Source organism: Pongo pygmaeus, chromosome 1, assembly GCF_028885625.2.
Source record: "Pongo pygmaeus isolate AG05252 chromosome 1, NHGRI_mPonPyg2-v2.0_pri, whole genome shotgun sequence".
Lineage (NCBI taxonomy): Eukaryota > Metazoa > Chordata > Mammalia > Primates > Hominidae > Pongo > Pongo pygmaeus.
The window spans coordinates 22,245,019-22,269,076 of record NC_072373.2 but is presented as its reverse complement, the minus strand read 5'-3'; the positions used below and the strand labels follow the sequence as shown (position 1 = coordinate 22,269,076).

Here is a 24,058-nt window from a genome sequence, read left to right as displayed (position 1 = left end):
AATACCAGAATATATAAAGAACTCCTACAAGTCAACAACAAAAAACCCCAATTCAAAAATGGGCAAAAGTTTTAATAAACATTTCTCCAAAGAAGATAAATCAAAATGAAAAAAGAATGAGTTCATGTCCTTTGCAGGGACATGGAAGAAGCTGGAAGCCATCATTCTCAACAAACTAACACAGGAACAGAAAACCAAATACCACATGTTCTCACTCATAAGTGGGAGATGAACAATGAGAACACATGGACACAGGGAGGGGAACATCACACACTGGGGCCTGTCGGGGTGGGGGCCAAGGGGAGGGAAAGCATTAGATAAATAACTAATGCACACAGGGCTTAAAACACAGATGACAGATTGATAGGTGTAGCAAACCACCATGGCACATGTATACCTATGTAACAAACCTGCATGTTCTGCACATGTATCCCAGAACTTAAAGCAAAATAATATATATATGAAGATATATAAAAATGGCCAATACACATATGAAAAGATACTCAACATCACTAATCATTAAGGAAATGAAAACCAAAACCATGAGATACCACTTCACAACCTCTAGAATAGCTGAATTTTTTTAATTAATTAAATAAAACAGAAAATAACGAGTGAAGAGGATGTGAAGAAACTGGAACCCTCATACATTGCTAGAGGGGATATAAAATGTTACAGCTGCTTTGTAAAACAGTTGGGTAGTTCCTCAAAAAGCTAAACATAGATTTACCAACATAACCCAGCAATTCCATTCCTATGTACCCAAGAGAATCAAAAGAAGAGATTCAAACAGGTATCTGTACAATGATGTTCATGACAGCATTATTCACAGTAGCCAAAAGGTGGAAATTATCCAAATATCCATCAAGAGATGAACAGATAAGCAAAATGTGATATCAATATATATATTTATATACAATTATATATAAATATATATATAAATATATATATATACACACACACACCAGTATGTTAAGCAGCTTTAAAATGAAGTTAAGGTCTGATACATGCTATAATGTGGATGAATCTTGAAAACATGCTAAGTAAAATAAGACAGGCATTAAAAGGCAAATATATTATTTCACTTACATGAAATATCTAGAATAGGCAAATTCACAGAGACAGAAAGTAGATTAAAGGTTACTAAGGCCTGGGGGACAGGAGAACAAAAAGTTAAGGCTTAATGGTTACAGAATTTTCTCTATGGATAATGAAAAAGTTTTAGAGACAGCTACGTGATGGTTGTTACATAACATTATAAATATAATTTAATGCTACTGAATTGTACACGTTAAAGTGGTCAAAATGGCAAATTTTGTTATATGTATTTTACAATTTTTAAAAATTAGTAAGATATCAAAACCACTGAATTGTATACTTCAAACAGGTGAATTGTTTGGTATGTCAATCATGTCAGTAAAGCTGTTTTAAAACAAAATAGGAAGATGCTGGGCACAGTGGCTCACGCCTGTAATCCCAGCACTGTAGGAAGCCAAGGTGGGTGAATCACCTGAGGTCAGGAGTTCGAGACCAGCCTGGTCAACACGGTGAAACCCTGTCTCTACTAAAAATACAAAAATTAAATGAGCGTGGTAGTGCGTGCCTGTAATCCCAGCTACTTGGGAGGCTGAGGCAAGAGAATCACTAGAACACGGGAGGAGGAGGTTGCAGTGAGCCAAGATTATGCCACTGCACTCCAGCCTGGGCGATAGAGTGAGACTCTGTCTCAAAAAAAAAAAAAAAAAAAAAAAAAGGAAGAAACCTTTTTTTTTAAAAATTACACACAAGTTTGACAAGGTGGGTGAAACCTTTTTCAAAAAAATTACACACAAGTTTGACAAGGTGGTTAATACATATAGGCCTATTAGAACTAAAAATGGGGCCAGGTGTGGTGGCTCGCGCCTGTATCCCAAATACTTTGGGAGGCCAAAGCAGACGGACTGCTTGAGTCCAGGAGTTCAAGACCAGCCTGGGCAACATGGCAAAACCCTGTCTCTACAAAAATACAAATATAAAAATTGGCCGGACACGGTGGCTCATGCCTGCAGTCCCAGCTACTCAGGAGACTGAAGTGGGAGGGCCACTTTAGCCCAGGAGGTGAAGGCTGCAGTAAGCCTAGATGGTGCCACTACACTCCAGCCTGGGCAACAGAGTGAAACCCTGTCTGGAAAAAAAAAAAAAAAAAAGAACTAAAAATGGGAGCCTGACTATCCCCCCAAATAATTGTAACACCAGCCTTCTATACTTAAAAGCAGCTTTGATTTCTACTGTATCACAAAATCACAAAACAAAGGTATCCTTAAACCAAAACCTAGTTCCCCCACCCAGACTAAATCAGAAATTCAGAAAAAGTGTGCTGCAGAGCTGACACTTCAGGTAAATTATACCAACTGACTATTCTAATTTGGGGTAAATACGAACACAGAACAATAAATATTAACAATATTAAGCGTCTATACAGGGGTATATAGTTATCTTGTCATATGATGATACCCTAAGTAGTACAAGGAAAATGAATCAAAACAAAGCTAAGGGTTATATGAATCATTACTGAGCACTCCATTCATAATGTCTGGGATAATTTAAAAGATGCCTTAACAAGTTATAGCTGAGAGTTCAGAAATTCAATGATAGAACCAAAAGAATCATGTATCAATTACTTGAATATTTCTTATTTCTATGCTGCATTTGAAAAAAACGTTACACGTTCAACTTATTCCCGAAAAAAGTTCATTAGCAATATTTAACAACAGTGCTTTCATACAAAGATATGTTCTTAAAAATTATATCCACCAAAAAGTTCATTTCAAGCATGCTGTATGATTAAAATAATTTTGAATATAAAAGACAAATTGCAGAAGACTTTATATTCATTACAACAATTGAAAAAGATATAATAATCACTACACTACTGCCCTTGACAAAAATCAAGGACATATAAGGGACTAATCAGATCTGTTGCACTGGTAGATAAATGACATGCTATTCTGAATAGATGCTATTAGTGATATTTCGCAAAGTACTACATCATCTAATGATAACAATACCTTGACTTTCTTCAGTGCTGTATACTTAAATGACTTCACTTGTGGCACACACTTTCTGAGGTATCTGCCACGCCGCCTCCCTCCCTTTTTTCTGAAAATCTCCCCCTCAGTTCTCAGGGGTGGGCCAAGTGCATATTGTGAGGCCCCATTTAACTGTCCAGTGTTAACTGAACCAATATGGAAACCTGACCTAAGCTGGGGGACAAGTAATTTAAAACCTAACTCAAGAGTCAGTCTCTGCAGATGATTACAAGAATTAAAATACAAACTCAGCAAGTGTTGAGGCAAACATCCTACTATGACGCTACAAGCAAAAGAGAAAATTAGTTCCACATAATGAAAGAGAAAAACAAAGCAGATGCATAGAGAAAGGCAAAGACAATGAGTAAAGGAAGTTTTCCGATAGCTTCCTTATTCCCGGTGTTCTGGCGATTCCTGACATTTGATTGCATCCGTGCCTTGTATTCCCCGAACAACCCTGAATCTTACGCTAAATACTTGGTTTTCAGCTCACAACTAGACACAGTTAATCAGCTTCCAAACTAATACGTAATTTAGTTATAAAATCCATAAGGTACATATTATTAACCCTCATTAATATTATAAGGCCTAAACATAGTATGTGACTTGCCAGCCTAAACTTGACTAGTAAGTCACAGTACTACTATGACACAGCTAGCTCAGAGAAGGACACACCAACTTAGAAGTAATAGCTTAGAAGTAATAGTTTTATGTAAATTATGACAACTTGTCCAAACTTCAAGAATGTGACATAAAAATAAATAAAATAGAATCCTTTAATCATTGTCTTAATGTACTCTTTTTAAAAGTACTTCTTGGCAAAAAAAAAAAAAAAAAAAAACTGATTTGGTACTAAGGACAAACTTTCTGTGTGATAATAATGATCGTAGCAGGCATTATTTTATTGGGAGCCATCTAAGCCAAGTACCATACCAAGAACTTCCCATTTTACAGAAAAAAAAAAAAAAAAGGTTTAGAAAGATAATATAAATTCCTGAATATTACATACCTAGTAAGTGGCAAAGACAGGATTAAAACTCAGATCTATCAGGCTCCAAAAGCCTTTCCAATATAACAAGTTGCCTCTTTATTCCCAAAAGGTTTGAAATAAACACAGATGCTGAAATTAAAGAGATTCAAAAGTGAAATAATTCTAAGTTAAATAAAAAAGATCTCTGAAACTGAAACGAACAAAGTATGTTTTTATGTGAGTTCCTAAAACACTGCCTGGGGTTCATTGTATACTGTTTAATGAACAGATAAATGAATAATTCTAGAAGAAAAAGAACTCAAAGTTCCAATACAAAATGCCTGGTATACCTTGCAAGGTACATCTTTATCCCTACTTTGTGTAGCCCAAGATCCAACAACAGAGTCTCCTTCAATTCTCCCATCCAACCTCCTTCCTCCCTACAACTACTGGCCAGGTGGTAGGAACATAGATTGCAAGCTACTAGTGATAGCTACCATGGTGTAAGAAAGAAAGTGTCCAATAGAAAGAGAGAGTGGAAAGGCAGAGGCATAAGTGAGAAGAAAAGATGAGAAATAAAGACAGAGTCTGAAGGAGTAAGATAAGGCCTGGAAGAGAACAGAGTGATGGAGCAAGAGATTTTAACCTTCCCTTCACCCATTAGTTTCCTCCTTCTCTTTCTTCTCGAATTTCTCCAGTGGGTTTCCAGTCTACCATTCTTCCTCTCCCTTATCTGCGATGGAATAACGTAAGAATCTGGAACCAACAGTAGGGCAGGGAAAGAGAATAATCCATGCAAAAGGGAGACTAGAAGAGAATAGGGAAGAATGGGAAAAGAGTAGTTAATAAAGCCGTGTTAAAATTGTTATCAATTATGCCAGGCTCTGTGTCTAAATTCTGTAATACTGTGACTATACATTAACGAGTTAAAATATACAAACAACAAAGTTACAGGTGGTATATTTCTGAGACTTTTTACAATTACAGACACATTAAGGTTAAAAAAAAGTATTATTCACCTTTAAGCACCAGTATCTTTCATATTAAAATTTTTTAACAGAATAATTGAGTTTTTCTTTTTTTTTTTTTTTTGAGACAGAGTCTCGCTCTGTTGCCTACGCTGGAGTGCAATGGTGTGATCTCAGCTCACTGCAACCTCCGCCTCCAAGATTCAAGCAATTCTCATGCCTCAGCCTCTTAAGTAGCTATAATTACAGGTACGTGCCACCATGCCCAGCTAATTTTTGTATTTTTAGTAGAGACGGGGTTTCACCATGTTGGCCAGGCTGGTCTTGAACTCCTGACCTCAGGTGATCTGCCTGCCTTGGCCTCCCAAAGTGCTGGGGTTACAGGCCTGAGCCACCGCACCTAGCCTGAGTTATTATTAAACAAAGTTTCAAAATAGTCCTTGTGCATATATGGGCTTGACAACACAGTAGCAGTAACACAGACCCACACATACACAAATACACATAGAAATGCTGAATAAAACAGACAACCATGAGAAATTTTAAATACACAATCAAACTAATGAAGGAGAGAAGAAAGGAAGAGAAATCCCCAAGAATTAGAAATAAAGAAAAAATAATCAAAACTTTAAACACGGAATGGATGCTGCAAAAGCAAAAGTCCTGGACACAGGCCCTAACAGGTGGATCCACAAGGAATGAAGATATCGCTGGTGGCTTAACAGAGGTAGAGGACTGGAATGATTACCTCTCATTAAAACCAGGACCCTTTCTCCATGTCAGGGAATAATAAAAATTCTGATTCTTGTCCAGTGAAGCAACCTAGGGTGTTGGTGGGGGGCAGCATAAGAGGAAAACATGAGGGTTTGGAGTCTGAATCCATACTGCCCATGTGGTAAAGAAATCCTTTGCCAAGAAATTAATATTAAATCTAGTTCCTATCCCACAGAAGCAAAAGCATTCAGAGGGAATAGAACTAATCTCAGAAAAATCTACCTCAGTCAAAAGTGAGCTCACAATTAAAAAAAAAAATAAACTAAATGAGGAAATAGAACACCAAAATGTGGAAAGTTGGCAATCAAAACAAATGGGAAGATTAGTACCCTCAAGAACTCAAGAGAATAATACAATCTGAAAAATACCATGAAGTCAGTAACAATGATTCAAGATTCCAGGATCAGATTTGTCATTCCCCAACTCCAAAAGGCCAAAACATTTCAATGGCTATGTTTTCAAATAAGATTTATATCCTACAATATCCTTTGAGGTTTTCTTACTAGAATGAAACATACCTTTTAGGTGAGTTAATGATTTAGTTGGAGTGGAGAGAAACAAGCAAGTCACAGGATTTTCAAAAAGTATAACAATTCAGTTAAGAGTATACAATAATTAATGTTGCCCTAAGTTTTATCAGTTTTTAAAATTTTTTAATTTCAAGGGAAGAGGCTTTAACATGAGAAATAAAATATATGCCAGTCCGTTATCTACATATTCTTCATCTTGGCCATGAGGTCTTCCAAGCTTTACAGAATCTTCCACTGTTACCTCAGTGACAGAATCTTCTTGCTTTTTTGGAATTGTGTATGCCACTGTAATTCCTTCAGGTAAGTCTAGAAATGGACCTGAAGAATTTTTCAGTTCCTCATCTGAAACCTCAGATACCAGTTCAATACCCCACTCGGTATATTCAGGGATTATCTCTTCCTCTTCTTGTATAACCTCATTTGGGCAGTGCTGCTACCTTTTTCTTGTATTCTTTCTGCAATTTCTGTCATCACACGAGGATTTGGCTTCATGGACGTAGTAGGAAAAAAATCCTGCACTGTATTGTATCCAAGGTAAAACTAACAGTACCAAAATTTAACAGAAACTTTAACATGTTGTGTACTAAGATCCCAGCAACCACATCCACAGTGGTAGGAAGACTGGCTGCACAAACACCAAAGCATGCTACAAGTACACACTTTGGCATCTATCAACCCTGAGGTGTTAGTTTGATTGCCGCTTAGTAGCTGTGAGACCTTGAGAAGTTATTTAAACACAAAAGGCTACGTTTCCCTACCTGTATAGGTACCTATACCTCATAAACCTCACAGGGTCATGAGGATTTAATAAAACAATTTATGAAAAGTAGTAAGTACAGTAAATGGGACATAAAAAAGTTTCAAAAATTAGGCCAGGCACGGTGGCTCATGCCTGTAATCCCAGCACTCTGGGAGGCCAAGGTGGGCAGAATTGTGGCATGCACCTGTAATCCCAGCTCCTCGGGAGGCTGAGGCAGGAGTATTGCTTGAATCCGGGAGGTGAAGGTTGCAGTGAGCCGAGATGACACCACCGCACTCCAGCCTGGCAATGACAGAGCGAGACTCCATCGTAAAAAAAAAAAAAAAAAAAAAGATTCAAAAATTATTAACTGATATCACAATTAGAACCTCCCATCTATTTGAACTTGGGTATATTATCCTCTAGACCCTAGTTTCTCCTTCTCTCTGAAACTAGGAATTCTAATACATAATTGTAAAAATAAAACATTTTTAAGTGAATGTTTTTCTTCTAAGGAATGTATTTTTAAAAACTGACGGTCCAAAGAAGGTCCTCCTTTGAACTCTGACACTTATAAGCATTCAGGAGATAAGAAAATGCCTAATAATATCCCAACAAAAATGGTATCCCTTAAACAGAGAAAGAAAAAAAACTCAAGAATTCAGGGGATTAAGTCCTCTTTGTTCACTATTTTAAACCTTGTTACTTTGTAAGTCACTTAAACAAATGAATATCGTATGTGGCAGACTGCCTAGTTACCTAACAACTAATCTTCCCTTCTTCCTCATTGACAGACCCTGTTCTGGGTAGTGGCAATTTGTTTTACCCCAGATGATGAATTATAATTGGTATATGCCAGTATAATTGGTATAAGCCCTTTCTCCTTTTCCATTGTTTGGTCAGGCATCTGTATGAAACTTGCTTTATATTATTTTGACCAGTAATAAAAGGGCCTGAGAGCTTCTAGGGTCTTTTCCCTAATGAGTAAGAAGAACAAGGAGAAAGCCCTTTCTCGAATGCTCTCTCTCTACTCTATATTTTACTACAATGATATGCTCTTTTAGGAGCTGTCTTGCAACCACGAAAGGAAAAACAGAAGAGTTTCAGAGACCTGGCAATCTAACACTGACACTGCTGAGCCAGAAAACCAACCCTGGGATTGCCTGCCTCAAGACTTCTTATTTAGTAACAAATGTTCTTGTGTTTTCGATCACCGTTAGTTGTATTCTGTTATGGCCAAGCAAATGCTCTTTAAAAATATTAAGCATGAAGTCAAAATATAATTCTATCCAGTGAAAGATAATCTTACCTGGACATTTTGCCAAGTTTATCACTAGTCTATAACTTATCTCTGCATCTGTAAATTGAAACTACACGTTTGTGGCACTTTTTCTCAATTAGGCTATCAGAATAGGACTCATAATCTTCAGATTAACTCCATTTAACAAGCCTGACATTTTATGTTTTGCATACCAACTTGTCCAAGACATACAACAAACTATGAAGATAGGTAGCATTACTAGCTTCATTTTAAATGAGAAAACAAAATAATTCAAGTTATGTGACCTAAATAGTCCATTTATTTACGTTTTTAAACTAATTTCTGCCAATTTTGTTGGCCCTTAAATACTCAAATAAATGAAGGAACTGGGATTTACAACCAGACCATCTAGCATACAGTCTTTAGCATGAGATCAGAAAAAGCAGGAAAATGTTGGTTTAAAGTTGTTGGGGAAGGCATAAAGAAGTAAAACTTTAAATGTCTATAGAAGGATATTACAAGATTAGGAAAGAAAAGTTAGTCACTCTAATATATCACAAAAAGTTTGGTCCTACTAAGAAAGTGCTTAAGTTATGCATTTTTATAACAAAATAGATTTTGTTTATATAAGCTCCTTCAGCCAAGAATTTGTATTTAGTGTTGAATGATAATTTATGAATGAAATTCCTACTATATCCAATTTAGTTCTAATCTGTTACTAAAATACATAACAGAATACATAATTCTACAAAATAAAATCACTTTAGGAATCCAATGATCTCTTAAAGCTTAGATAAGATCATCTACTAGAAGACCTGTGAGAGGGGAAGGAATAGTATTATGATATTTTAATGTTTTAGGAATGTTTGCTGGCCCTTAGGCATTTAAAAAATGTACAACCTAATCTATATCATGTCATGTATGCAACTCACATAGATGTTATCAGGTAAAAGGTGATAGATGCCTGCTAATGAATATCTATACCTATCATACAGGTGATTTTCCAGGTGTATTAGTCTGTTTTCACACTTCTATAAAGGTACTACCTGAGACTGGGTAATTTATAAATGAAAGAGGTTTAATTGACTTACAGTTCCACATGGCTGGGGAGGCTTCAGAAAACTTACAATCATGGCAGAAGGTGAAAGGGAAGCAAGCACCTTCTTCACAAGGCAGTAGGAGAGCAAGCAAGGGCAATGCCACTTTTAAAACCATCAGATCTTGTGAGAACTCCCTCACTATCACAAGAACAGCATGGGGGAAATTTGGCTCCATGATCCAATCACCTCCCACCAGGTCCCTCCCTCAACACGAGGGGGTAACAATTTGAAATGAGATTTGGGTGGGGACACAGAGCCAAACCGTATCACCAGACAAAAGACATGGCAGAAAGAATCTTGGACCATTCATACTAGTAGCATGTATTTATTGCACACCTACCATGTCCCAGGCACTGGAGCTAGTACCGTTACTTAATCAAGTATTTTAAAATGGCAAAATTGTAGATAAAATGTAATCTCTGAAAAGTTACATTTTTTTTTAAGTTTGCCTTAAAAGAAAGCCTAATGTGGTATCTGATTGAAGTTAACAACTATTTCTGAAGGTCAGGTGCAAAAGGAAATGCAGAATAATCATGAAAAATGTTTAAAACACAGGTGTTTTTATTGGAACATAGCCCCATCCATTTGTTTATGTATTGTTTTTGTTTGCTTTCACAACATAAGAGCTGAGTTGAATAGCTGGCACAGAGACGCTGCAGCTCACAAAACCAAAAGTATTTATTGTAGCCTTTACAGAAAAAGTTTGCCAATTCTGTTTTAGTCGGTTTCTTTTCCAATACCAGGCTCTATTTTTACTATAATTTATTAGTTTTGATATCTGGTAGGAAAAGACACACCCCCCCACCAGGGTGTATATACATAAAATAGAATAAAATAGTGTGATATGGGGAAAGAGACAGACATACCCATTAATACACATTTATATGTGTATTTTGTATGTGTATGTATATATGTATACTTTTTTCTGTATATACTGTATATATATGTGTATACATAGTGTGTATATATATGTGTGTATATATATGTGTATATATGTGTGTATATATGTGTGTGTGTGTGTGTGTATATATATAGTGTGTATATATATACACTTTTTTTTTAAAGACAGGGTCTTGCTCTGTCATTCAGGCTGGAGTGTACTGGCGTGATCCCGGTTCACTGCAGCCTCAACCTCCTGGGCTGAAACAATCCTCATACCTCAGCCTCCCAAGTAGCTGGGACTACAGGTACATGCCACTTACTCCTGGCATTTTTGTATTTTTTGTAGAGACAGGGTTTTGCCATGTTGCCCAGGCTGGTCTCAAACTCCTGGGCTCAAGCAATCCATCTACCTTGGCCTCCCAAAGTGCTGGGATTACAGGCATGAGCCACTGGGCTCAGCCCATATTTATATTTTTATTTTAAAAAAAGTCTGGTATTAGAAAAGAGACTAATTCAGGGGTTGGCAAACTTTTTCTGTAGAGGCCACAGTAAATATTTTAGGCTTTGTGAGCTCTTTAGTCTCTGTGACAACTATTCAACTCAGCCCTTGTATAATCAAAACAAAAACAGTATGTAAACAAATAGGTGGGGCTATGTTCCAATAAATCTGTATTTACAAAAACAAGGCAGTAAGCCAGATTTGTCTTGTGTGTCAGTCTGCTGACCACTGAACCAATAGAACAATGAAGCAGAAATGGGCTCAGATATAGGTATTTTAAATGAGTGAGAGAAAGATGAACTATTTGGAAAAAAACTTTAATCCATAGCTCACACAACTCAAAAAATAATGCCATAATTAGAGAAACAATTTTTTAAAATCTATAGTAATACCAGGAAAATATAATAGAACATATTCACATAACATTGAAATGGAAAAAGCTGTTTTAGCAACACAAAGCCTTATAGCCAGAAGTATTAATAATAAAAAGAAGATTTATCTATATAAAAACTTAAGTCTCCTGTAAGGTAAAAGATAACATGAACAAAGTTTAAGAAAAATAAAACAACATTGGAAAAATGTATTTGTAGCAAATATTTACATAACAAAAAATTAACACATAGAACATACAGATTTTACAAATCACTAAGAGAAATATTAATATTAGAAAAATAGGCATTGGCAATTCAAAAAAAAAGAAAACCATATGGAAAATGTCTAACATCTAGAAGTAAATCAGAGATTTTTATACTAATGTAACAAGTATCAATTATTGACCACGGGATAGGCAAAAAAGACTGATAATATTCTGTTCCTAGGAAACAAGGACTCTCATATCCCAATGTTAGAAGTTTAAACTGGTATCCTTTGAGGGAGAAGAAATATTATATTGCAGTAACTAAATATTTTAAATGTACATTCCTTTTGCCCAAAAACTCCACTTCTGAGCATATGTATAAGCCCTGAAATACTGTATGTTAGAATGAAAAACTAGAAACTACCTAGGAAATACCGAAATGGTATATAAATTACGGGATATCCATGCCACGAAACACTATACCCACATATATCCATACCATGAAACATATGCAGCAAATAAAATGAAGTAGACCTACATGAATTAATACAAACATCTCTAATGCATACTGTTAAATGAAAAAAGCAGTCACATAAACAATATGTTAATTATGCTGTGTATGTAAATTAATGAAAAAGTTGTACACATTTGTTTATGTACATAAATACTTAAGTAAATGCATAGGAAGAGGGTCTAAAAGGATACATGTCAAACAAGCAAAGAATCAGGAAGTAATTTCTGTGCAAAAGAATGGAAATAAGGAATAGGAAAGGCAGCACCTCCACTTTTATTTCTGAAAGCAGAGAACCACCTGATTAAAAATATGGCATCTGGGGTCAGACAAACCTGAGTTCAAGTCTAGATGCTTGTCACTTAGCTACATGAACTCATACTAGTTACTTATTTCTTCTAAACCTCACTTGTAAAATGGTGATAATAGTAGAACCTAAGTCATGAGTTGTTTGAATTTTATTTTGTGGAAAAAATATATAACATAAAATATGCCATTTTAACTATTGTTAAGTGTACATCAGTAGCTTTAGTTACATTCATAATGTTGTACAAACATTAGGACCACTATTTCTAAAACTTCCATCACCCCACACAGAACTCTGTAAACATTAAGCAATAATTCCCCATCCCCTCCCCCACCCACCACCACATCCCATGCTTGGTAACCACTAATCTACATTCTGTCTCTATGGAATTTGCCTATTCTATATACTGAGTATAAGTAGAATCATGTATGTCTGGCTTATGTCACTAGGCATGTTTTCAAGGTTCAGTGATGTTGCACAGCATGTGTCAGAAATTCATTCTTCTTACGGCTAAATAATACTCCATTGTATGCTTATGCTACATTCATTTTATCCAACTACAAGTTAATGAAGACTTGGGGTGTTTACATTTTTTGGCTATTGTGAGTGGCTATTACATGCCAGTGCTATGAACACTGGCATGTAAGTACCTGTTTGAGTCCCTCAATGGGTTAAAAATGGGTTTTTAATTAAATAAGAATATATAATACTTAATGTGCTATCTGGTGATAAAATGGCTCAATAAATGTTCATTATACTGTTTTTTAAATAAACATATACTCATGTACAACTTGTGTATTTTCTTTTAAATAATTATGCCTAAATCAGAGCAAGATCTAATGGTGAGCTAATGACACAGCTAAAGAAAGTACGTGGCCAGGAGGCAGATATTATCAGTAGAGAAAATCTGTGAGTGAGAAATTTAGGTAGCAGTCTTTTGTGCACAGTAGAGGGATATGTTAAACACTGGGCAAAAATATTAATCCACTTGGCACATCATTCCTATCATGCTATCAGAACTTAAATTCACTAAAGTAGCTATCCTTATTCCAGTTTCATTCTTCAAGCAAACATCTGATAAAATTTTTCCTGTAGAAAAAAAAAAAGCAGTGGGGAGAATGATACAAATGACTCTGATGGCTAATAGATATATTCTTTATTAGAAATTCCTAACTGGCATTCTAGTTCATCTACTTTGCCTCCTATAAATAAGACTACTGAATATACTTGTATCCCTGATTCTGATCAATAAGGCTGAAATTAAGAGCTTAGTAAATTCACCCAAAAAAAGTCTTCATTATTCATTTAACTCTTCATGTATTTAACTCTTTACTGAGCATCTATTCAATACCAGATATTGTACTAGAAATGGGAAACATTCTGGGTAGTTACCTAGTCAATCTTCCCATGGCAACAATCTCATTACATGCCTTCTTTCAAGCATCCTCAGTTATTACACCATTAATAATGTATAAATCAACAACTGGTTCACCATAAATTTTACATAATAGCTTCCTAGAAGATAAATTACAAAGAAAGAAAAAATAAATATAGGTATTAAGTAAATGTATTTCTATCCAGCTGTTAAGAACACTATTATGTTTAACTATTTCATATGTTTAAAATATGACAAAAGTGAAAAGCAAAGTTTGGCCACTTTGTTTATCTTTTTAAAAGTTCTTCCAAATTAGATTTTGGAAAAAGAAAGAGAATGTAAAGATAACTGTAAGGTCACCTATAAGAATAAATGTAGGCGAACAGCCAAGAAAACATTTAAAAAGAAATATTAAGGTCCTTACCCTACTGCTCTTAAAGTGTGTTCTAAAATTATCAGTTCAAATATAGACAATCTAAAAAATAACCTACATATACCACGGATATATCAGAATTGGATATTTTTATGTTCTTTGGATGGGGAAGAAGTTTTCTAATCAGAATGCCAAAAGAAAAACCCTAAAGGAAAAGATTTAACTAAATAAAAGATACAGTTTTATTATGTACTAAAGTTTTATTTTTAAAAATACTCTAAGTTAAAAAGAAAAAGTACAAATGGGGGAAATATATGTAATCTATGATGGTCAGAGGGTTGCTATCCCTAAAATTCAAGGAGCTCTTACAATATAGTAAGAAAAAAAAAGAACACTATAATAGAAAATTGGGCAAATGTGTAAGGTGTTTTTGATTTTAGAGCTGGGATCTCACTATGTTGCCCAGGCTGGTGTCAAACTCCTGGTCTCAAGTGACCCTCCGCCTCAGCCTCCCTAATAGCTAGTATTACAGATGTGAGCTACTGCTTCTGGCCCTGTAATTTCAAAAATAAATAATAAGTTGATTTTAAAACATATTTTTAAAGTCATAAACCAAGAGTATAATGAACAGAATAATTTTTTTTTAATGAAGTATATCAAGTAATTGAGAGATCTGGTTTCAGAGTCAGAAAAACTTGACTGCAAAACCTGGCTCCATCATTAAATAAGTTACTTAACCTATCTAATTCTCCATTTATTTACAGAGACTAAACTATTTACTAACTCAAAGGTATTGGCAAGATAAGTATTTTATACATAAGTGAGATAAAAACTTCTAAGAGGGGTTGGGCGCGTTGGCTCATGCCTGTAATCCCAGCACTTCCGGAGGCCGAGGTGGGCGGATCACCTAAGGTGAGATCAGGAGTTCGAGACCAGCCTGGCAAACATGGTGAAACCCCAACTCCACCAAAAATACAAAAATCAGCCAGGCATGGTGGCGCATGCCTGTAATCTCAGCTACTTGGGAGGTTGAGGCAGGAGAACTACTTGAACCCGGGAGGCAGAAGTTGCAGTGAGTCGAGATCGCACCACTGCACTCCAGCCTGGGTGACAGAATGAGACTCTGTCTCAAAAAAAAGGCCGGGCGTGGTGGCTCACACCTCCAAGGCGGGCAGATCACATGAGGATCGGAAATTCGAGACCAGCCCGACAACATGGAGAAACCCCATCTCTACTAAAAAAATACAAAATTAGCCGGGCGTGGTGGCGCATGCCTGTAATCCCAGACACTCAGGAGGCTGAGGCAGGAGAATCGCTTGAACTTGGGAGGTGGAGGTTGTGGTGAGCCGAGATGGCACCATCGCACTCCAGCCTGGGCAACAAGAGCAAAACTCTGTCTCAAAAAAAAAACAAACCAACAACAACAACAACAAAACAACTTTAAAAAGGCAAGACCTGGCTGTAAGATGACTGATAAAAATAGGGAGGAGTTCAACTTATAAGGAAAAGAATGATACCAGTGGAGACTTCAGAAGAATATTTTCACCTGCTAAAATATGTGGGTGGGACTGAGACAGGTAGCACACATGATCTGTCCATGGTCCTGAACCTCCATGAAATGTTAGGACAATAGTTCATTCTAATTGTAAAATACTGATGACACTTCCTCAAAGTTCCCTAGGAATTCTCAGATAAGCACTAAAGGAAAAGAATGGAAGAAACAAGGAAAACAAAACAAAACAAATAACCCAAAGCTTTTGGAACAGCTTAGCCAATGAGAGATGACAGGTTTGGGATTGCGAGGTGGTGGTGGGGGGAGGTGTTTCCTGGTTTGATAGTTTTCCAATATTCATATATACCAAAAACAAAAATAAAAAAGGAATAATATTTCCCCCACTCTGTAAATTTGAGAGAAATAGTCTTACAGAAAGACTATGGAATTACATATATTTGGGTTTGCAGCAATTCTGTAGTATATATCTCCTAAAATGGCTGATAAAAGTCAACAATATACAGTTCATGAAGAGGGGAGTAGAGATGTAAGGAGTGAAGGAAAGGAACCCCCCAGTGGCCACATCTCCACAAAAATTCTCCACCTTCCACACCTTATAATAGCTATGATCCAAAAGTAGGCACCTGACCCAAACTATTCCAATCAGATTCTCTTTTTCTAAAAGAAACAGAGACTAGAAGTCACAGGAGAGGATCCTTAGGAAGAGCATAAAAGAAAGTGATTACTTTCATAACTTAAATGTGAAAATTTCAACTGACAGTCTCAAACCGAAGAGAAATGAAGTGTTATGTCTTCCAAACAACTAGAGGGGAAAATTAAATCTGGCAAATATACTGAATTAATCTAAAAGACAGTGAGAACATATGGAAAAATAAATATAGAAAAAGCTCTTTAAATGGTAGAAATATATCCAAATAAATCTGTATTTATAATAAATGTAAATGGCCTCCCTGCTCCGTTAAAATACAAAGATTTCACACCACAGGAGAAAAATCTAGTTACATGCTAAAAACTATCCAAACACAAGAATACAGAAAGAATGAAAATAAAAGTATGGACAAAGATAAACGAGGTAAATAATATCCAAATAAAGGTATATTATTTATATTAATATGAAGAGAAAGGGGGAACTTTAAGGCAAAAAGCTTCACTACAGATAATGACTGTCATTAGAAAAAGGCGCAATTCATCAGGAAAACACAGAAATTCTACACTTTATATACCTAACTGACCTAGCCTCAATGTATCAAATGGGCAAAAACTGACAAGAGTTACACAGAAAAATTGGCAAACTTGCCATTAATCTATGTAATTTTAACACCTGTCTCAGTAATTGATAAGTGAAGCATACAAAAGTTTGAGCAATCTAAGTAACAAGCTGCATCTAGTAGACACAAATGCAATACAACTACTACAAGAAGAAATACTATTTTGAATACCATACAGAACATTTTTAAATCTTAAACAAATACTGGAGTATGATACAAATAAAAAATATTTTAAACTAATGGCTTTTTAAAAAAAGCATTAGAAATTAAGACATAACTCTAAACAATTCACAGGTCAAAAATAAAAATAAGAAAGCAGAAGGCATTTAGAATGGAATAATAATAAAAAGACAACATATCAAAACATATGAGATGCAACTAAGGTGGTATTTAGAAACCTAAAGTCTTAATACTTACATTAGAAAACAATAATGCTAAAAATTAACAAGCTAATCATAGAACTTTAAAAGATGGAAAAGAGAAAAGTAAAAGAAAGATAATACAAATGAGAGTAGAAGTTAATAAAATTAAAACAACTATTAAATAGAGAAAATCAACATTACCAAAAATTCACACGATTGATAAACCTCTAAAAGGAGTGATGAAAAAAAGACAGATGACACAAATAAACAATATTAGAAATGAAAAAAATGTGTACAATTATGGACATTAAGAGAGTAAACAGAAAAACAATCATTGTGAAAAAATTTATGCCAATAAACTTTAAAATTAAAAGTGGACAAATTCCTAGAAAAACTCAACTTGCCAAATGACCAACAACAGAGAACTTGAACAATCCTATCTCTAATAAAGAAATTGAATCTGTAATTTAAAATCTTTCCAGAAAGAAAACTCCAGAATAAGATGGATTTATCACTAAATTTTTCCAAACATCTCAATATTAAATGTAGAAATGGCACCAACATTATTTGAGGGACTACATCTCATCCTTTTTATAAGGACAGCATAATGTTAATACCTAAAACTTAACAAGGACAGTATTACAAGACTACAGACTAATCTCTCTGGCAAACATAATCCAAAAAAAATCCTAATCAAAGCATTAGTAAATCAAATCCAGAAATATGTTATCCATCACAACCAAGATGAGTTTAATCCAGGAATTTAAAACTGATTTAATATTCAAACTTCAACGTTAATCACCACATAATGGAATTTAAAAACTGAAAAATCATAAGATCCTCTCAATAAGTGCAAACAATTGATAAAATTCTATAACAGTTTCTACTAAAAATTTAAAATCTCTTAGAAAACTAGGAATAGATACACTGGATAAAACTCTTGTTTTTTTGTTTTGTTGTTTTGAGACAGAGTCTCACTCTGTCGCCCAGGCTGGAGTGCAGTAGCCCAATCTCGGCTCACTGCAAGCTCCGCCTCCATGGTTCACATCATTCTCCTGCCTCAGCCTCCCAAGTAGCTGGGACTACAGGCGCCTGCCACCACGCCCAGCTAATTTTTTGTATTTTTAGTAGAGATGGGGTTTCACCGTGTTAGCCAGGATGGTCTTGATCTCCTGACCTCGTGATCCACCCACCTTGGCCTTCCTAAGTGCTGGGATTACAGGCGTGAGCCACCACACCCAACCATTCTTAAGTATTTTTTAACTTAACTTCTAAGCCAATATTGCCAGAGACTAGATTCAAACTAGGCCACTCAGACTGACTTTAGAGCCCAGGCTTTCTCCACTACACTACAGCAGTGGTTGTGAAATTTTTCTGTTGTTGTTACACTGTCTCTACAAAGCTTTTGAAAAGCAATGTACTGCCTTGAACACTTTTAAATTACAACTCAAATGTTTAATTATAGGTTTAAATGGATGCAGATAATGTAATTTCCAACCTATTTTAGATTGCATATGTGCTTTAAATAGAATTCCATCAAAACCTGGAATTTATGAAAATTTATGGAAAATATCCACCGTATAATCTAATTGGCAAAGCCAGTCCTCACTGTCAAACTGGCAAAAGTAAGACTTGTTCTCTAGCACTCAACTGAGACTTGAGGGGAATACTAGGAAGTTAAGGTAGAACCCCAATATTCTTGGATTCCAAAACAGCCTTTAAAATTCCCTTTTGTTTCTTGCATGGGATCAAGTTATTGGGATTAGTACTACAAAGTATTGACCTTGTTCAATTTAGTACTTCAATTAGTATTAAACTTTACTGAGAAGTAAACCATACTCCAAATTGTATATCCCTAATTGCATTTTGAGGTCCTAGGTCATGAGTTCTTAAAAATAGTAGTAGTACTTGAAATAACATATATTATTATAATTACAAGCAACTTTAGCTCATCAGGGTAAATTAAAGAGGAGCATGACAGGCAAACATTTATATTTGATTTAGATATTTATTTTTGTACTTTATTTTGAATATCAGTATGTCTGACACTCTTGGAATTTTTAGCACTGTTAAGGCATTAAGTGATTTAAATTTAAATTAGCCCAACATGAAGATGTGATTTTAGAGAAGCAGAAGTTACATTCTTTTCTTCAGGCTTAAAACCAATAACATCACCATTCAGACTTAACTGGGCAAGTTGTGGTCCTAGCCTTTTTTTTTTTTTTTTTTTTTTTTTTTTTTTGAGTTTACTGTCTTGTAATTTTTTTCATTTAATGAAGTATTTTGCGTAGAAGGTATTTCCTGAAGGTTAAATTAGGATGTAAGACAGATCTGTAGTTCTCTCTTCCATTACATCTTTCTTTTGGTCTTCATGGATGTGAGGATCCTGCTGCCTTGATGGCATTAGTTGGAAACCTGTGCTCTCCTAACTCCATCAACTCTTCATTAGCTCAATTTTGAGATAATGAAAAATTGACTGGAAATTTAAAATTCAAACTACTATCTTTAGATAAATTCTGGTCTCTTTTGAAGATGTATTCTAAAAGAAAGGAAATAAGTTACAGTGATGGAGGTACTGCTTTCACAAAACAGTTTTTTCAGTATTTTGATAATTTCTATACTAACTTTAATAATAGAAAACTTAGTAGATTGCTACTGTTTTATATCCTAAAGTTAAAATAGCATGGAAGTATCTGTAAAGGTCTGACCATACCAGAAAATTAAAGTTGAGATATTTAACTATCATTTTCATACTTCACATATTAAAGTAATATAATTTATATTATAAATTAAGTGGTTTAATTCTTTGTAATTCCAAAAGATATATTTAACTGGAGGCTTTATATTTCGAGACATTAGTTTTATTTAATTAAATATGCTGCCTTATCACCCCAGAAATTTGTCAGCAATTTAAGGCTCTTTATGGAGATACAGTTTTTTGCAGACTTGAAAATAATTTGATTCACACACACAAAAAATTTAACATACTGTACTAAGGCCAGGAACGGTGGCTCACACTTGTAATCCCAGCACTTCGGGAGGCCAAGGTGGGCAGATCACTTGAGGTTAGGCGTTCAAGATCAGCCTGGCCAACATGGTGAAACCCCATCTCTAATAAAAATACAAAAAATTAGCTGGGTGTGGTGGTGTGCGCCTGTAATCCTAGCTACTTGGAAGGCTGAGGCAGGAGAATCACTTGAACCTGGGAGGTGGAGGTTGCAGTGAACCGAGATTGTGCCACTGTACTCCAGCCTGGGCCACAGAGCAAGACTCCATCTCAAAAAAAAAGAAAAAAAGATACAAAGTACTGTACTAAATGGAATTAAAACCTTGTTTAAAAAAAGACTTATTTTCTATTAGAATAAGTCTGACTTTAATTTTTAATTCAAATGAATGTGTTATTACATAGCCTGGTATCAACCATTTTGCTTCAGAGTTCTCAGAAAGAAGACGGATAAGAATTTTGCCACTGGTTTGTAAGCTAGTGAAATAAAATACCTGCTTCAATACTTTTTATAGAAGCTCTTTTTCTTTTGCCCTCTTTCAAGAGCAACACATTCTCAAACAGTCCCTTTTGTTTTATACCTAAGAGATCTTCACAACACAAGACAGTACCATGGGAACGTATGAGATGGGTGAGAAATATGCCTTTATTTTATAAAAATGGGAGATGGTTCATTGTGAAATGGGAGTGGAAAGAAAATCCACAGACTTCAGACTGTTCTCAAACAGATGGATTTTAGAAGACTAATTAGGGAAGCTAAAGACCTGAAAATTGATTCCCTTAAAACTACATGCATCCGCATATCCCTTGGAAAGTCTTCATGCACCAAGGATACAGATACCAGTTTGAACATTATTACACTAAATTATCTCCTGAGCTTTAGTAGATCTTTTAAAAACTAAAATTGCCAATTTATATTTTAACAAAAAAAATCTGATCTTAATTGACTCTCAGGTATAAATGAATGATAAAAACTTAAAAATGGACTGCATTCTGGAAGTTCTGTTTTCTAATAGGGATCATCTGCAGTATGCAAGAAGGATTGTTTTAGCTGAGACAGAGATCAGTTTCTTAGCCTGCTTCTCTTCTAAGGTAAGCATGCCAAGCCAGGGATCCCAGCACAACAGCTCAGGGGGTCAGAACTGCCTCTCAGGGCCTCTACCTCTCTGGGATAGACCGGCTGCTACTGGTAGCCAAGACTCCATCAGCAGTTATGCAGTGCCTGTTCCATAGCCCAGATACTGCACCAAGTCAGCTGTCTCTCTCCTCACCACATTCTCCCAAATTCCAATCCTTCACTTCCACAAACACCATGGCCCATGTGAATGTGGAGAATACTGAGCCATGTGAAAATCTAGGCCACGCCAAACTGAGAAAATTAGCCTGGTGCCCTAGCAAAACTCTTTAGTGCTGTGGTTTAAAAAAAGAAAAAGGCAGTCCTTTTAATCAATCATTAGAACGCTTTCTCGTGATTGGCTGCTCTGGTTTTACACAGAACCAGGTGGGGTGTGAGTAGGTTCAGTGCCCTAACCCTCAGAGTCATTTTTTTCCCCACTCTCGCCCCAGACATGCCAGGGAAACTCCAAAGCTCCTCAGAGCACAGCTCCTAAAGGGATTACCAGGCCCAGTTCTCCAACCTGTACAACTGCCAGCCCCACTCCAGGTCCTGTGATTTCAGGCAAGGGCTCTTCTCTTGGATCCCATAGTCCAGTAGACATGAGGCCCTCAAAAGCAGCTGTCCCAGGGCCCCTGGAAGCAGCTCAGAGCCCCCACGCTTGCCAATCTCCAGCTGGTCAGTCTCCTGTGGCTGGTTCCCCATGCCTGTACTGAGCCAGAGGTAGAGGGACCTGGAGGCCCTGAGCACCAGGCAGCAATTAAGTCTCTGAGCACTCTCCCAACCACTACCCAGAGTTAGAGCTTTTGCAAGTGCTCCAACTCAGACAATTAAGTTTTAAGACAAAGCATGAGGCTGAGCAGAGGAGTGAGATCAGCACTGCCCAGAGACTCAGGAGTCCTGAACCTCTGCACATGTCCCTTAATAACAAAATGGGAAGGGGAAAACTTACCTGGCTCTGGGTAAAACCAGAGCAGTCAATCAGGAAAAAAGAGTTCTAATAATTAAAAGGAAGAGAGGCCAGGCATGGTGGCTCACGCCTGTAATCCCAGCACTTTGGGAGGCTGAGGTGGGTGGATCACCTGAGGTCGGGAGTTCGCGACCAGCCTGACCAACATGGAGAAACCCCGTCTCTACTAAAAATACAAAATTAGCCGGGCGTGGTGACACATGCCTGTAATCCCAGCTACTCGGGAGCTGAGGCAGGAGAATCACTTGAACCCGGGAGGCAGAGGTTGTGGTGAGTCGAGATTGCGCCATTGCACTCCAGCCTGGGCAACAAGAGCAAAACTCTGTCTCAAAAAAAAAAAAAGAGAAAGAAAAATTTTAAGTGAATTAGAGTAAACATTGCTTAGAATGGCAGAATATTCTTAGAGTGAGAACAGAGATTACCTAAAAATTATTCTATGGTTTCTATTCAGTCCTGTTAAAATGTAATTTCATCACTTTCTAGGAGTTTAAACCAAAATTAATTAAGCAGTTGTTTATATAATACTCTAAAATGTCTGCATAGAAAATAAAATAACTTCTAGTGTTCACTGTTACACATGTGGGATGTGAGGACTATGATAGCAGCTAAGTCAAAAAGACAGCAGAATTCCCTCTAGCACACACTGCAGCAGCAACAGGCTCTCCGGTATTACCGGCAGTTATCTAAGATCTTGATTAGTTAATATGTTATTTTTTAAATGCAGATAAGTAAGTTTTCAAGTATTTAAAACAGTAATACTGTTTGCTTAGGAGCAGGTAAAACACAAACAGCAAAGAAGCACAGCTCTACCTTACTGTTTGCTAATGGTTCTTACATTTATCCAAGGGCAGAACCAGTGAAATAAGCTAGTCAAAAAAGGACAAATACTGTATGATCCTACTCATGAGGTACTTAGAGTAGTCAAATTCATAGACAAGAGAATGACAGTAGCCAGAGGGCAAGGTATGGAAAGTGGGAGTAAAGTCATTTTTAACGAGTATAGTTTCAGTTTAGCAAAACACAAAATGTTCTGAGATGGATGATCAGGATGGTTGCACAACAATGTGTATGTACTTGATGCCACTGAACTATACACTTAAAAAAAGATTAAAATGGTAAATTTTATGTTATATATAATTATGTTATATATAATTTAAATAACAATTTTTAAAATAACTTCTTATAATTCATGGGATGAAAAATTTTAAATTGAGAAAATTCTACCCACTGACTTAATCTTTCCTAAAAATTAAAGATTTCTATTATTCTATTTTAGTGGCAGAATATCACTATCTAAGGAACATGACTTAAAATACACATATTGATACAACAGTATGTTCCTGGAAAAGTACATATACTCTCATAAATATTTTTGTAAGCAAATATTTATAAATCTGTTGCTATTAAATGTTACAGAAAGTTTTATATAAGCTTTTCTATATACACATAAACAAGAGAAATATAAATGAGTGAAAAGTATTGACCCACCAAAAAAATGGCAGGCTTACTCTTCATATCCTATGAAAATATTATGATATTTACTAATAGTTTATAAAATTTTATCGTAATCATTTACTACTCTCTACAACTAAAAATAGAAAAAGCAAATGAAAACCAGGTAGGAAGATTCTATTTGTAATGAAAATGTTTATGCTATAATTATATTTATTTTCAAAATGCTTTATAAGTGGGAGCTAAACAAAGGGTACATATGGAGATAAAAATGGAGGAAAAAACCTCGAGACTCCAAAGGAAAGAGGACAGAAGTAGCGAGGGTGGAAAAATTACCAATGGGTACAATGCCCAGTATTTGGGTGATGAGTATAGAAGCCCAACCCCCACCATTAGGCATGTAATACCCATGTAATAAATAAGCACATGTACCCTTGAATC

General features: G+C 35.9%; 1 protein-coding gene and 1 pseudogene across 9 annotated transcripts in view; both read right to left on the bottom strand.

Moving 5' to 3' along the window:
- CDC42BPA (CDC42 binding protein kinase alpha) overlaps nucleotides 1-24,058 on the bottom strand; it is a 331,226-nt gene that overhangs the window by 273,027 nt on the left and 34,141 nt on the right. The window lies entirely within an intron of this gene.
- Nucleotides 6,310-7,050, bottom strand: LOC129021842 (ubiquitin-like modifier-activating enzyme 5; annotated as a pseudogene).